The sequence below is a fragment of the Prionailurus bengalensis genome, chromosome B1 (assembly GCF_016509475.1).
Source record: "Prionailurus bengalensis isolate Pbe53 chromosome B1, Fcat_Pben_1.1_paternal_pri, whole genome shotgun sequence".
NCBI lineage: Eukaryota > Metazoa > Chordata > Mammalia > Carnivora > Felidae > Prionailurus > Prionailurus bengalensis.
Genome location: NC_057344.1, coordinates 161,490,076 through 161,505,488, shown reverse-complemented (window position 1 = coordinate 161,505,488; position 15,413 = coordinate 161,490,076). Strand labels below are relative to the sequence as shown.

The 15,413-nt window shown below is 39.1% G+C and overlaps 1 pseudogene; it reads right to left on the bottom strand.

Annotated features, from left to right (window-relative positions):
• Positions 1 to 1,676: 1,676 nt before the first annotated feature.
• On the bottom strand, positions 1,677 to 2,808 carry LOC122497492 (annotated as a pseudogene).
• Positions 2,809 to 15,413: the final 12,605 nt, after the last annotated feature.

The window sequence follows — 15,413 nt, the reverse complement described above, 5'->3', positions numbered from 1 at the left end:
CTCTCTCTCTCATTCTCTCTCTCTCCTTCTTCCCCTCTTCCCCACTTGCACTCTCTCTATCTCTAAAATAGAAAAAATATGTATAGGATTGGCATAGTCTTACTGAAATTGGATTATGAATCCATGGGAGTTTATTATACCAGTCTCTCTACTTTTGTGTACATTTAAAATTTTTCATAATAAAACACTTAAAAATACTTGCATCTATCATTCTGAAACAAAGGTTGAAGATCACTTTGAAATACCATTGTCCTATAAAAGGAGGCAGAGTTCCTTGAGTAGGGCTGGGCAGGGAAAATACCAGATGAATCCAGAACATCTTGCGTGGTGCCAGAGGATCAAGAAGCACTCAAAAAAAAAAAAAAAAAAAAAACCAACAACAAAACATGGATGAGGGAAAAAGACTCAGGAGACTTGAAATAGATCCCAATGGCCAGGGCTGGAACAATTTGAAGAAAACTAATAATGGAAGTATTGGAACACAACCCAAAGAATAAAGTAAATATTAAAAAAAAAGGGTAAAGTAAGTATCTATGAGCACATACTGATAGAAATGAATGAATGAGGGGAGAACAGAAAACTTTTCCTTATAGTATAATTCCAAATAATAAAAGCAGAAGGAATGAGGGAAACTAATAAATATATAACTAATAAATATAGAAAAATAAGAGAAGTAGAAAATCACCATTAAAACATGCAATAATAATTGCTGTGGGCAAGACCAACAGATGAATGCTAAAATTAGTGAGTGAAAGTTTAAAGAGAAATAGGATGTTTTCACAGCCTCAGAGTGTTTCCCTTAAAATATTCATTGACTAAAAAGGGGAAAACATAAGAATTTTACAGTGGCAGATACCATAGACACCCCCTTAGCCAGGGAATCAACGTTAACATCACCCATAGTAATAATGGGACATATCAGTGTTGTGTGCCCGACATGTTGCAGAGAAAGGCACATCACCTCTGTACTATTCTTCCCCCAAATCCATAACATTATTATAACCACAAGAAAACATCAGACAAATCCAAATTCTCTGAGAGACATTCTACAAGGTAACACTCTTCAAAAGTATCAAGGTCATGAAAGATAAGGAAAGATTGAGTGTACTAGTTTGCTAGGGCTGCCATAACCAAGTACCACAAACTGGCGGAGCTTATGCAACAGAAATTTATTGTCTCACAGGTCTGGAGGCCAGAAGTCTCAGGTCAAAATGTCATCAGGATAGGCTCCTTCTGAGAGCTGAGAAGGAGGGATTTGTTCCAGGTCTCTTTCCTTGGCTTGTAGATGGCCACGTTCTCCTGGGGCCTCCACATCATCTTCCTTCTGTACACATCTGGGGCTACATGGCCTCTTTTCATGAGGACAACAGTCATATTGGATTAAGGCCCGGGGTGCCTGGGTGGCTCAGTCGGTTAAGTGGCCGACTTTGGCTCAGGTCATGATCTCGCGGTCCGTGAGTTCGAGTCCCGCGTCGCGGTCTGTGCTGACAGCTCAGAGCCTGGAGCCTGTTTCAGATTCTGTGTCTCCCTCTCTCTGACCCTCCCCTGTTCATGCTCTGTCTCTCCCTGTCTCAAAAATAAATAAATGTTAAAAAAAAATTAAAAATAAATAAAAATAAAAAATTAACATATTGGATTAAGGCCCATTCTAAGGACCTCATTTTAACTTGATTACCTCTAAAAAGGCCCTATTTCTAAATAAGGTCATATTCTGAGGTGCCTGGAGCTTAGAGCTTCAACAAATGAATTTGTTGTGTAAGGGGAGACACAAATTCAACCACTAACACTTATGAACAGATGGCTTAAGGGGATGTGACAACTCAGTGCATTGTGGGATCCTAGAATGGATCCTGGAACAGAAAAGAGATATTGGTGGAAAAACTGGCAAAATATGAATAAGATCTCTAATTTAGTTAGTGATATTATACTAAGGTTAATTTTTTTTGAAAGAGAACTTTTTATTACTTTTATGTACAGACAATTCAACAGCACCCATTTAGCCCAGTTTGGTGGCCAGTACTTTAGACTTTGCCTTTTCCAACTTAGCAATTCGAGCCACTGACTTTGGACCCAGGATATTGCCTCCCCGGCAATGGTGGATCTCATCATATCTGTCATTGTAATTGGTCCTAATGGCTTCCACCAGCTTAGCCAGAGCTCTTTTGTATTTGGAGTTTACCTGTATGAAGGCAACAGTGGTGCAGGTCTTCCTGTGGAACAGACGCCCCAGCCTGGCCTTCCCCTTGATGATGCAGTAGGGAACACCCATCTGATGACACAGGCAGGCAGAAAGACAACCAGCTCAATGGGATCCAATCATGTACAATCACTACTAGCTAAGCCTTCTTGTTTCCCACCAAGCTGGTGATGGTTTTAACCCCAGTTCGAAGGACAGGCAGCCTCTGAGTGGGGACATCCCCTTTGCTGGCAGCTTTCTTCTCAGCCTGGGCCAACAATCTCTGCTTCTTCTCTTGCTTTGTCTCTGGTATGTACCTGTGGGCCAGCTTAAGCAGTTGAGTAGCTGTTTGGCGTTCCAAGGCCTGGGTAAACTGGTTAATCGCAGGAGGCACTTTCAGACATTTATAAAGAATAGCCCACTGCCGCTGCAGCTGGATGTAATGGGGCCATTTGACAAAGCAGGTGAGGTCCCTTTTGGGCTGGATGTCCTGTCTGATGCCAAAATTATTGGGCTTTTTCTCCTTTTCTCAAACAGGGGATTGACATCTTCTTGGCCTACTGCTTCTTCACAACAGCAGGGGCCAGGGCTACCTTCTTTCCCTTGACATTCTTTCCTTTTGGCATCTTGGATGGCTGGAAGAGAGAGCTAAGGTCAATTTCTTTTTTTTTTTTTTAATTTTTTTAACGTTCATTTATTTTTGAGAGAGACAGAGTGTGAGCAGGGATGGGGCAGAGAGAGAGGGAGACACAGAATCTGAAGCAAGCTCCATGCTCTGAACTGTCAGCACAGAGCCCGATGCGTGGCTCAAACCCACCAAACATGAGATCATGATCTGAGCAGAAGATGGACGCTCAACTGACTGAGCCACCACCCAGGTGCCCCTAAAGTTCATTTCTTAGTTCTGAGAATTGTAATATGGTTATATGAGATGTTAGCATTGGGGGAAGCTGGATAAAAAATGTGGAGCTCCCTGTACTATCTTTGCAATTTCTCAGAAAGGCTAAATGTTTTCTAAAATAAATTTTTTAAAGCCCTATATAAGTTGGTTTCTATGAAGTAGCTAAAAGATGAACAAGGCCATCATATACAGACAGCATCAAAATGTGGAAAAATGAGTTAGTGGTGTCTCACTCTCTGAAACCAAGTTACTTACTTGCCTAGTTGCATTGAAAATGGAGATACTGTCTAGCTGAGTACAACCGTGAGTACACCTTTTAGTCAAAACAGGCAGTTCAAATGATGATATGCTGGAAAAATCTCATATATCCCGTGCCAAGTCTTATGTTGTCCTTTCCAACTAATAAAAACCGATCCATATAGCTCACATGTTTGCTTCTCAGGTAAAGAGTTCAGATTGTGGTTAACAAAAGTGACCACTTCCTATATTGGAGTGATGTCTTTATGGAAGAGAATAAAGATAGTATCTTATTCACCTTTGGATTATACACAGGAGGCACTCAAGATCTATGTATTTGTTTTCTTGATATGTAATTCTTATAAAGAAATCTGACTTTTTAGCTACTTACTAAAAAGCTGATCACATTAGCATTATTTTGTTTCCTCTCTCTCCCCTTTGCTTTTTCTGTGTTCTTTTTTCCACTCTTTTTTTAGTTTAATTCCTCATCAAGCTAAATGTCTTATTTCTCTACCCTCTGCTTTGTTTTAGACAGTGAGAGAGAGAGGGAGAGAGAGAATGGGGGAGGGGGAAAAAGAAGAGAGAATCTCCAGCAGTCTCCACACTCAGGGTGGAGCTAGACATGGGGTTTGATCTCATCATCCTAGGACATGACCTGAGCCAAATTCAAGAGTCAAACACTTAACTGATTGAGCTACCCAGGCACCCCTCTCTATACTCTGTTCTTAAATATGTTTTCTTGTACTCCTCTTTACCTTAGCCACTGTAAACAGTTTGAGACTCCCACAGCATAGTTGCCAAGACCAGCAGAGTCACCCATATGAGCATTCAGGTTGCACACCACACAAGAGCACCACATCTAAAGGGGAATTTTGGATCACTCAGCTGAGTTCTGGAGCAGTGGGGGAGGCTCCTCCTCCATAAACCCTCATGTGCACTCATGGAAATCAGTTACCTAGCACACACTCTACCCTTGACTACATTCTAAGCATCAGGAGGTAACAGCTATTTTCACACTAATGCCATATAACAAACAACTATAAATTGGAATGGCCTAAAAACAATAAGTATCCAGCTCTTTCTCATGCATTTTTAGGTTTACTGAAATATGGCTGATCTAGGCTGGGCTTGGCTAAACGGGACCGGGGTGGCATCCAACTTTAGGTTGAGTTCAGGTTTGCTCAACATCTCTCTTCCTCCTTTGACCACTGACTACCCAAAACTTTTTCTTCTTGTGGTCAAAGACAGAAAATCTTTGAAAGAAAATTTTTTTAAAGACATGTCCAATTGCACAAGCACATTTCAAAGTTCTGCTCATATAATGTCCACTAGCAAACCAAGTCAAAGCAAGTAATTAGGCCAAGTCCAAAGTCAAATTGCAGGCCAGTCTACTCCACTCACCATGAGATCATATCAAGAATATAAATGTATATAATAGGAATATAGGTGAGTAATAGATACCAATACCACAATCTAACAAACTTCTGTTGGAAGCCTGAGTCCTTCTGGCTTTGTTTCCTCACCTAGATGGATATAGGGAGGCTGGATGGAAGCACAGAATGCATTATGTCTGCCTGGGCTCTGGAAATCTCTCTCAGGAGGAGTTATTCAGGTTGTGCAATAATATACTACCTAAAATTAAAAAATTTTATTTAAAAAAATTAAAAGGTGTGCTTTATTAAGTTCATACCAAGGCATTGCATGGGCAAGAGAGTGATAGCCTCACAAAGTGGATACGCCCAGTGGTCATCAGTTTTCATTCCAAGGTCCTTTAAGACATGATGAAAAGCTGTTCCTCTTTGGGTTCCTCATGGCACATAATACAGGGCCTGCCCCCACAGCTGTTTTACAAATAAAAAAGTTAGATTTCATTTTGAAAACCAGATTTATTTTTTATAACAAGGAGACCTAAATTTTAAAGGTATTTCTTTTTTTGACTTTTTTTTTTAATTTTTGTCATACTTCCCATTTACAAGTGATACACATTTTTTTATTCTTAAGCAAGTAGCAAATAAGTCTATGATCTTGCAAGTCCACTAACTTGTTACCCTTGAAGGCTAGCTGTGGGAAGAACTTGGAAACTTTCAGTTCTTGAATAAGTGGAGCCAAGTCCTGATAAAAGAGAACTGATGGACACTTTGGCTACTTGTTTCCACAAACTCTGAGAATATTTCATTCATGATATGAGAGCAGCCATTTTTCCCTTCTTGGGAAAGCTTGAGCCAGGAGATTATTAATTAATATAATTATTTCTCAGATATTATATGTACGAATGCTTAAAGGGACACATTTTTTCAGTCTTATGTAGAATTTTTAATCATCCAATTCTCTATTTTTAAAAATCCTATTAGAAGAAAACATCAGTAAGAATAATGAAGATTTCTAGGGGCTGGGGGAAGAGGGTGAGGGGGAGTTATTGTTTAATGGGTACAGAGTTTCAGTTTTGCAAGATGAAAAGTTAGGGAGATGAACCTTGGTGCTGGTTGCACAACAATATGAATGTACTTCATACCACTGAACTGTACACTTAAAATAGTTAAGATGGTAAATTTTATGTTAGGTACATTTTATCACAATTTTTAAAAATTGGGGAAAAAAGAAAAACATTATTGGAAATGTTAAGAAAATGAATAATCCACTATGCTTCCAAAATTTTTCCTACCTTAAACAACTCTTAAACGAATAACCAGACAATATAAAAATCATAAACTGTACTGGGGCTCCTGAGTGGCTCAGTTGGTTAAGACTCTGACTTCGGCTCAGGTCATGATCTCATGGTTCATGAGTTAGAGCCTCAAAACCGGCTTTCTGCTGTCAATGCAGAGCCCACTCTGGATCCTTTGTCTCCGGCTTTCTCTCTGCCCCTCCCCCACTAGTGCTCACATACTAGCGCTCTCTCTCAAAAACAAACACTAAAAATATATACTGTATATTTAAAAATCATAAACTGCCCTGATAATTAACACTGATAAGAATATTAAGTCAAACAAAACACTTGTAATTCTCCACCAGTACTGATATTGACAAGCTCCATTTGTTTTACTGTCAAGAAAATATAAAATACATTTTGTAGGCATCCATAGATTTCAGAAAGAAATCCCTTATTTCAACCATGCTGATGGAAACTTATTTCAGGTGGGCTAACTTTTTACTGATGGCTGGTCCTAATATCAAGTTTTTGTACATTGTTCTTGTATAACCATTCCAGGCTGGACAATTCCCTGCAGGCCACATTTACTGAATCTCTCATGACAGTTGTACTTTCCTATTTCATGGTTTGACTATCCCTTTTTTGCTCACTACCAATTTTAAATATTCTTCCTGGAAGACTGAAGTTAATGTGAAAAAATAGGTAATAAGCTTACTATAGAAATACTGGATTTTATATACATTTCTAAGAGGAAAAAAAGTCTTGGGGACTCATTTCATACCTCTTCTAGGAAGTCCTTGATCTCAAGGGACTTGATTAATGGTAAAAATTAATTATCTATACTCCCTGCCCCTGAATAATGATAGTAACAACAGTCTTACCTTTGTATAGTTTAAGTGCTACTTACTAGAAAGTTACTTATTGACTATTTTTAATAAAGCCTTATTACTTAGTATATATGAAAATATATCTTTCCTTTGAATTTAATCCATAAAAATGATAAACAATTTAATAATGTCTTGGGATAAAGGAGGGATATAAGTTTGAAGCAGATGGAGTATTCAACATTAAAACTGATTTTTAGCAAAAACGAGTATGGTCAAGCCCATGTACTCATTTATATTTCCCTTAATTTGCTTATGCTTCTAGGGTGCAGGTCTAGGCTTGCCAGTGGCATTGTTTCTGAGTTCCCCAAGTGCAGAGAGGAGAAAAATCCTATGTCCATTACCTGATCCGAGTATATTAACAAAGTCATGCTGAGAATTATTTACCTCTACTTCAAGTCAAAATATGTATATTTTGGTCCATGGTGGCCAATTCCCAGAAGAGATTCAGAATTAGATGAGAGATGAGCTCTGCATTTCTGAGAGAATTTCTCTGAATGTGTACAGGAAACTTAGCACCACGCCCTTTATTGTAATATCACCCCACAATATGTGCATTGAATAAAGCAACTGTATTTAAAAAAGCTTGAGAAGGGATACAGGAGTCCTGATGCATAGGGGCACTTGTACCCCAATGTTTATAGCAGCACTTTCAACAATAGCCAAATTATGGAAAAAGCCTAAATGTCCATCAACTGACGAATGGATAAAGAAGATGTGGTTTATATATACAATGGAATACTACTTGGCAATGAGAAAGAATGAAATCTGGCCACTTGTAGCAATGTGGATGGAACTGGAGAGTGTTATGCTAAGTGAAATAAGTCAGGCAGAGAAAGATACCATATGTTTTCACTCATATGTGGATTCTGAGAAACTCAACAGAAGACCAGCGGGGAGGGGAAGGGGGAAAAAAAAGTTACAGAGAGGGAAGGAGTCAAACCATAAGAGACTCTTAAATGCTGAGAACAAACTGAGGGTTGATGGGGGGTGGAGGAGAGGGGAAAGTGGGTGATGGGCATTGAGGAGGGCACCTGTTGGGATGAGCACTGGGTGTTGTATGGAAACCAATTTGACAATAAATTATATTTAATATTAAAAAATTAATGTTAAAACCTTTATAAAAAGAAAAAAAAAGCTTGAGACACAATGTGATTCTGCAAGCCAATCTTTGCTTCCTTGTATCTGTATGTCTTACTGTATTATTTTCCTATGTTGTTCAGATGTGTATCTGTTATCTAGCTAATATTTATTTTTGATATTTATTTAATTAATGGTGATACAGGTAGTTCTCATTCTCATTTAGTGGCTCCCTGACTTCCTCCTAAAGAGCTGCAAAAAAATGAAAAGTATTATCAGAGGATACTTACATCTGCTTCTAATAAAAACTAAAACAAACACCAATTACTATGTGCATAATAGTAGACACTATTCTGTCATCCTGATACTTCTAAAGCCATTTATAAAGAAAGAATCTGGAAAGTGGAGCACAGTGATTCTCATTGTTCCAAAAAAAAGAAAAAAATTACTTGGATTTCTTTGTGTTCATACTAATGGCCTGACAGCTCTGAGAAACTGTTCTTGCTTCCTTAGACAGAAATGTGCATAATTGAATCATAATAAAACAATGCTAAGAAAAAGAAAAGAGAAAAATCCAAGTAACTGACATACTAAAAGTCCCCAAATTTAGAAATAAGGAAAAAATGAAATTATATAAACTCATAGGATTTCTTCAAACATACAAAGACCTCTTGGCCTCATACTTAATCAAAATCAATCAGACTTAAATTAAGGGACAGGTGGACTGCCGTACAAGTGGGTCATGCGAAAGTTCACTTGTGTGAGATCTATGGTTTCTCACTAAACAAAGTCCACAAAGCCAGTTGTGCTATCCACTCATCGGTGTTTCATCAGGCAGAGCCCTGGAGACAGCAGCACACTTCTGTTCTTCCTCCCTCAGGGATTTTAAGCATGGAGAAAGGGATTCCCCTCCTGCCTCCAAAATGTGGAAAATAAGTGCAGCTTACTCTGAGTGCTCTGAGATCATTAAGAATCCACAAGTTTCACACCTCTGCTTTATCAGAGCATAGTATCAAGGGAGGAAACAATTAACTTCAGTAATCCTGCCAATATTGTTATCATCAATATTCACTACTCTTGGCCATTTGGAAGAAACTTTTCCCTTGGAGCTTTTTAATGATAGAAAAATTATTTCATGCTATCCAAACATGAGATTGCTGATTGCCTCATATGTGATATATGTCAGTATACGTGGCCTTCTGTCTATGAAAAGGAAGCAAGATCTCGGAGCCTGAGTGACTACTATACATTTTTTAAGAACATTAATCTACCCAATTTAATCTTCTAAATCAATGAATAACAGCTATCAGTTATTGAGTGCTTACTATGTGCCAAGCACTATGCCAAGTGCTTTATAAGAAATATCTCAGCAAATTTCATGACAGTCCCAAAAGATGGGGATTATTATTTTGAATTTACAAATGAGGAAACTGAGGCTCAGAAGAATTAAGTAATGTACCCTGTGGTCATTAAACCAGTAAAGACCAGACTTGAACCTACTTGTGCATGACCCAGTGATGATGTATTTCCATCAGTTTATGTTGTCTCAGGTCCGCTTGATGCAGAGGATTATAGTAACATAAAGGGATATTCATTAAAATACTACTACTACATGCTTACTATGTGTCTTAGGCTAAATAATGAATCTGTGCCTCCAGTTTCTAGTCTTAAAATGAGGATAATAAAGATTCTTACCTCACAGGACTGTTGTAAAGACTAAATTAATCAATACACGTAAAGCACTTAGAATAGTACATAGAACATAATAAGTGCATTGGTATGAGTTCTAGGAACTAGAAATACATCAGTGAACAAAAAAAATAAAAGTCATCACCCTCATAAAGCTTCATTCTAGAGAAAGAGAAAGAGCAAGTAAACAAATAACATATATGTCAGGATGTAATGTTATAGTATTCCAGGATGTAGTAAGAACCATGAAGAAAAACAAAGCAAAAATGGAAGATAAAGAATGCTAAGTTGGGATGCTATTTAAATAGGGCTATTGTGGAAGCCCTCATTGAGGTAACATCTAAGCAAAGACTTGAAAAGGATGCAGTAATGAGCCATGCAGATATTTAATGGAAGATCATTCCAAGCAGAGGGAAAGGCAAGTGCAAAGGTCCAGTTTGCCTGGACCTTTCATGGAACAAGGAGGTCTACGGAACTGAACTCAAGTGATCAACTGGAGTAGTCCCAGTGGACAGAGAAAGGAGCAGATAGTGTAGGGTCTTGTAGGTCATTGTAAGAACTTTGGTTTTTACTCTGGAGTGACTGGATGATCCTGAGCAAAGGGTAACACAATTTGACTCTTGACTCATGTTTTAAAAAGGATCACTCTGGAGGCTGTGTTAAGAATAGACTGTAGGGAGATAAGGATAGAAAAACAGAGAGCATAGGAGGCTGTAAGGGACAGTTTGGACAGCAGTAATTCAGGAGAGACATGATACTGTCAATAATCAAGGAAAGAGTAGTGAGAAGTGGTCAGATTCTGGATGTACTTTGAAGGTAGAACCAATACAATTTCTTGAAAGATCGGATGTGGAATGTGAGAGAAAGAGAGGAGTCAAGGACTGGCCTGAACAGCTGCAAAGACAGAGATACCTTTAACCCGAATGGAGAAAACTGAGAGAGAAGCTGTGTTTATTTTTTTTTAATGTTTTATTTATTTTTGAGAGAGAGAGAGAGAGAGAGAGAGAGAGAGAGAGAGAGAGAATGAGCAGGGCAGGGCAGAGAGAGAGGGAGACACAGAATCCAAAGCAGACTCCAGGGTCTGAACTGTCAGCACAGAACCCGATGCAGGGCTCCAACCCATGAACCTTGAGATCACGATGTAAGCTGAAGTCAGACACTTAACTGACTGGGCTACCCTACCCAGGCACCCAAGGGAAGTTGTGTTTAGAAAGCTTTTGTGCATCATTTTAAATCCTTCCAGCCTCACCCTCTATTCTAAGTATTGGGCAGTAACCAGTTCTATTCAGATATCAACCACCTTCTCTCGAGAGCAATATAACAACATCTTGTCTCTCTCACTCTTTGCTTATAGCATAGGAAACCTGAAGAAACCAGCCCTCCACACCCACGTGCAGCTAGAAGCAATCATGTAGTGCAATCATGACCAATGGTAGACAGGAAGTGATGGATAAATGTTTTCCTCTTTCTTCTTCATTCCTATGAGGAATTCTGAAAGACATCCCATAAGTGCCTTCTGGCTGCTCAGAAGGTACCATGGGATCAATCAAAGTTGTCCATGGTATAGGTCACCTCAATAATACTATTTTTTCCTCTTTCTCTATTTTATTTCCCTTGTGCCCTCATTCTATTCCTTGAACTCATATTCTCAAATAAACCACAAGCATGGATGCCTCTGTCTTAGTCTCTGCTTTCAGAGGAACCCTGGGCACTACAACTGGCTCTAGAAAGGAAACTGTCAGTATGGGATTTTGGAGGCTGATCCTACATCACTGATCACAAGACAATAAGGGCCCCTGCTGGTAGTAAGTGGTTGGTGGTAAATTTAAAGTGGTGATAACCCCTGGCATATAGTAACATCACAATTACCAAGACTCTCAACTGTAGTAGATTGGAATAAGGTGCAGACAGAAGATGAAGCATTGGATTATGTGGTAGATATGGTATTTCAGCATCATGAAAGCAATAATAATTATAAGATGGGCTGATGTCTGCTAACAGCTTTGGAGATCTTAACAAAAGAAAATGACAGGGAGTATTCAGTCAATCATGGCACACTGTGAAAGCCACAAGGCCCCTAGGGCAGTGTAGCCACAAAGCAGACGTGCTAAACATCAGCTCCCACATATAATCATAAGGGTGGCAGAGCTACAAAGAAGTCTTAATGCACAGCCTTAAAACATCACTCATGTCAAAGCCAAAGCCCTAATAAGAAAATAATGGAATCCTGAGATCTAGAATGAGGACATTTGTGTGGACAGGCTTTATACTCTTACACCTTCAGATTTTTTGTTATCCTCTGTGCCAAAAGTCTCCTTTCTCTTGATAAAGGAGAGAAGCCTTTCCTTGTCCGGAAATGCTGCAAAGAATATATCTGAGGTAAGTGCCTCCTAATATAACCTTATTTCCCTCAGTATCTACACCACTACCCTCATTACCTCAAGCCTGTAACCACAGTCAGATCTCAGCACATCCTTTGTACGGGGTTGCAGTCTCTGCTCTAGGAAGAACTAGACCAGGTTTTCTCAATCTCAGCATTTATGACATTTGGGCTGGACAATTCTTTGTTGTGGAGGGCTGTTCTGTGTGTTGTACACTGTTTACAGCATCCCTGGCATCTACCCACTAGATGCTAGTAGAATCCTCCCAGTAATGTCAACCAAAAATGTCTCCAGACATTACCGAATGTCCCCTAGGGGTCAAAATCACCCCAGTGTAGAACTACTGAACTAGACTACGTTATAAGAAGTTGCAGAACTGCTAACACATACCAATATGAACTGGAGGGATATCTGTGAGAGTGAATATTTAGAGTGCTAAGCCAGAGGGATCAGGTTATAAGGCTGTATATGGGAGAATGTATGACATTGGGCTATTCACCCATGATTCTGGATTTAATGTTTTGGCAAGGACGTCCGGAGTCAGTTCTAATACACAACCTTGATGTCTCCCTTAAAGCTTGGATATGATGATGGCCTGTGCTAAATGAGATGTTATAACAATTTTGAATGTGTATGGAGAAAGGAATCAGAGGACAAAGAAACAGAAAGATCAGATATGACTTTACCACATGACACTAAAGAACCATCACTAAAATACCTTTCTTAGAAGTAAGGATATCAGAATAAACTTGTTGGAAAACTAAAGTACCCATCACTGGGATATGCTCCCACAAGGACTGTGATACAAGTTACCTAACTCTCAGGTCATTTGTTCTAGAAGATCTAACGGTGCTATAGAGATCTATGATAGATGAAGACACTGGGTGAAATTTCTGTAAAGCCCCTAATAAGAGAGTTGCAGTACAGGTCCCTCATGTTCTGCAAGGCCATGCCTTCTGAGGCAGAGAACTAGTCACTGGGAAAACTAGAGCTATTTATCATGAGCTGAATAGTATCAGATACACCAAATCACAAGCACATGGGCACAGCAACTATCTATGAAGTATGGAAATGGTATAGGATTGAGCCTGAGCAGATCCAAGAGAAGAGGAACCTACATGACTAGGTAACTCAGACTACTGGCACTTACTTCTATAGCACTGACATCTGTTCATCAACTCATGCCCATGGCCTTTTGGGAGTTCCCTATGACTACCTAACATGGAATTAAAAAATTAAACTTGGTTCGCAGATGGGTTGGCATATTATGTTGGTAAGTAGGCAAAATTGGACTGCTGTTGCACTACAGCTCCACTCAGGGATGGATCTAAAGAACAAAAGAACAAAAGAATCTTCCCAGCTGCCAGAACTTAGGAGAGTGTTCTTCCTTGTTTGCTTTATATAGATAGAGAAATGACCTGAAATACAAATCTTTACAGATGTCTAGGTTTTTCTGTCTTGCTTGCAGTGACTCTGCCAACATTCCACAATCACCAGAATTATTAAAACATTCCTGATCAACATTATCTCAACTAAAGAATCCATTTCATGGCCAAAAACCTCAAACAACAAAAAATAAACAAACAAAAGAAAACAAAACAAAAACAAAAACCCAAAAAACAAAAAACCACCAAGTGACAATATACACATGACCATGGAATCCACTGATATTGCAATATCCCTCATCACTCAGAAGAAGCCAGGCTCATAAAAATGGTTGAATAGCTTGCTACAAATCCAGTAATGTTCTTTTTGGGATTGAGGTGTTGTCCTACAAGATGTGGCAAATGCTCAAAACCAACCGATAAGGAGTATCCCTAACAGCTAAAGACATGGCTCCAGAAACCCAGGAACTGGAGCAGGATTGGTCCATTTTATCAGTGACTCACCTACAGATTTATGTTTCTTGAATCTCAAATTTAGGTTTTGCTAGATAATAATAATTAGTTCTCTAGGGGTTGGGAGAGGGATATTTCCACCAGAATACATAACATGGAATAGAGTGAACTTGAAACTCTCACTATTACTGGGTCACTTCGGGCTCCATTCTTGCCTTCAGTAGACAGTTTGAGACTCATTTCATGAAAATTCTCAGAAGGTCCTAAGAGATCAAGAAAACATTCAAGTATGGTGATGACCAATTAAATAACACACCATTATATTGCCTCTCCCTCTTCCTTGTTTTACTTACCCCTCCTCTTCTCTTAGTCTTGCTCCCTGGGGTCAAAGCCCCCAATAAACTACTATACACAAGCCTTTGTTTCAGCCTCTACTTTGGGGAACTCCAAGAGGGGAGAGAGGAGAATTTAATTTTTGGACCCAGAAATTCGAAATGCTTGACAGATATGCAAGTAGAAATGTTGGGAAAGCAGTATACATAAATCTGGAGTTTAGGGAAGAAGTCCAGACTTCTGAAATGCAGTTCACTCCCCAACTTTCAAAAGGGCCATAAACATACAGGTAAAAAAAAAAGCATATTTTGCAGGACAAAATAGTACATGTGATTCTCACATAAATAGTGGCCACAGTAAGAGTTCCAGTACTGAACACAAAGGGCCAAATGGATCTTTTTAAAGATAGGACCAGGGGTGTCCAGGTGGCTCAGTCGGTTAAACATCTGACGCTTGACCATCTGATTTTGGCTCAGGTCATGATCTCATGGTTCGAGATCAAGCCCTGCATCCAGCTCTGCGCTGATGGCATGGAGCCTGCTTAGGATTCTGTCTCTCCCTCTCTCTCTGCCCCTCTCCTGCTCATGTTCTACCTCTCTCTCTCTCTCTCTCTCTCTCTCTCTCTCTAAATTAATTAATTAAACATTAAAATTTTTTAAATAAAAAATAAAGATAGGACTAGACAGATCCTGCTCTTAGAAGGAAAATCATTCCGTGAAATTGAAAAGCATTCTAAGTAGCATTAACTTGAGCATATTAATCTCAGTAGCAAATAGGTCATTACTAATTCTGATTTTTTCCACCAAATTATATATTCAGATACACACTGAAAGATACTTTGCACCTTATTTTTTCCTTTATCAATGAATCCATAGTCGACAGAGTGAATCACTCCCTTTTTTGCAGGTCCACGGTAGTCTCATTTTTTTATCTCTGTTGTGGGATTTGCCTCACCAAACTGTACTTTATCCATGTATTTAATTCTGCTTTCCCAATGAAAGTGTGCCCTCTTCTGAATGGGATCTCTGTTTTTGGATCTCCAGCACCTGACACAGTGCCTGGCATAGAGGTGGCACTGTTTGTCAAATAGATGAATGTAGGCATGAATGGATTCCTGTGGAACACTTGCAAAGGACTGTGTTGAGCAGGAGCAAAGAAATCACACCTTTAAATTCTCAGCACACTTATCTGACCTGTACATTTCTTTGGTCACTTATTTTGTGTCTTATTTTATATGTATTTGT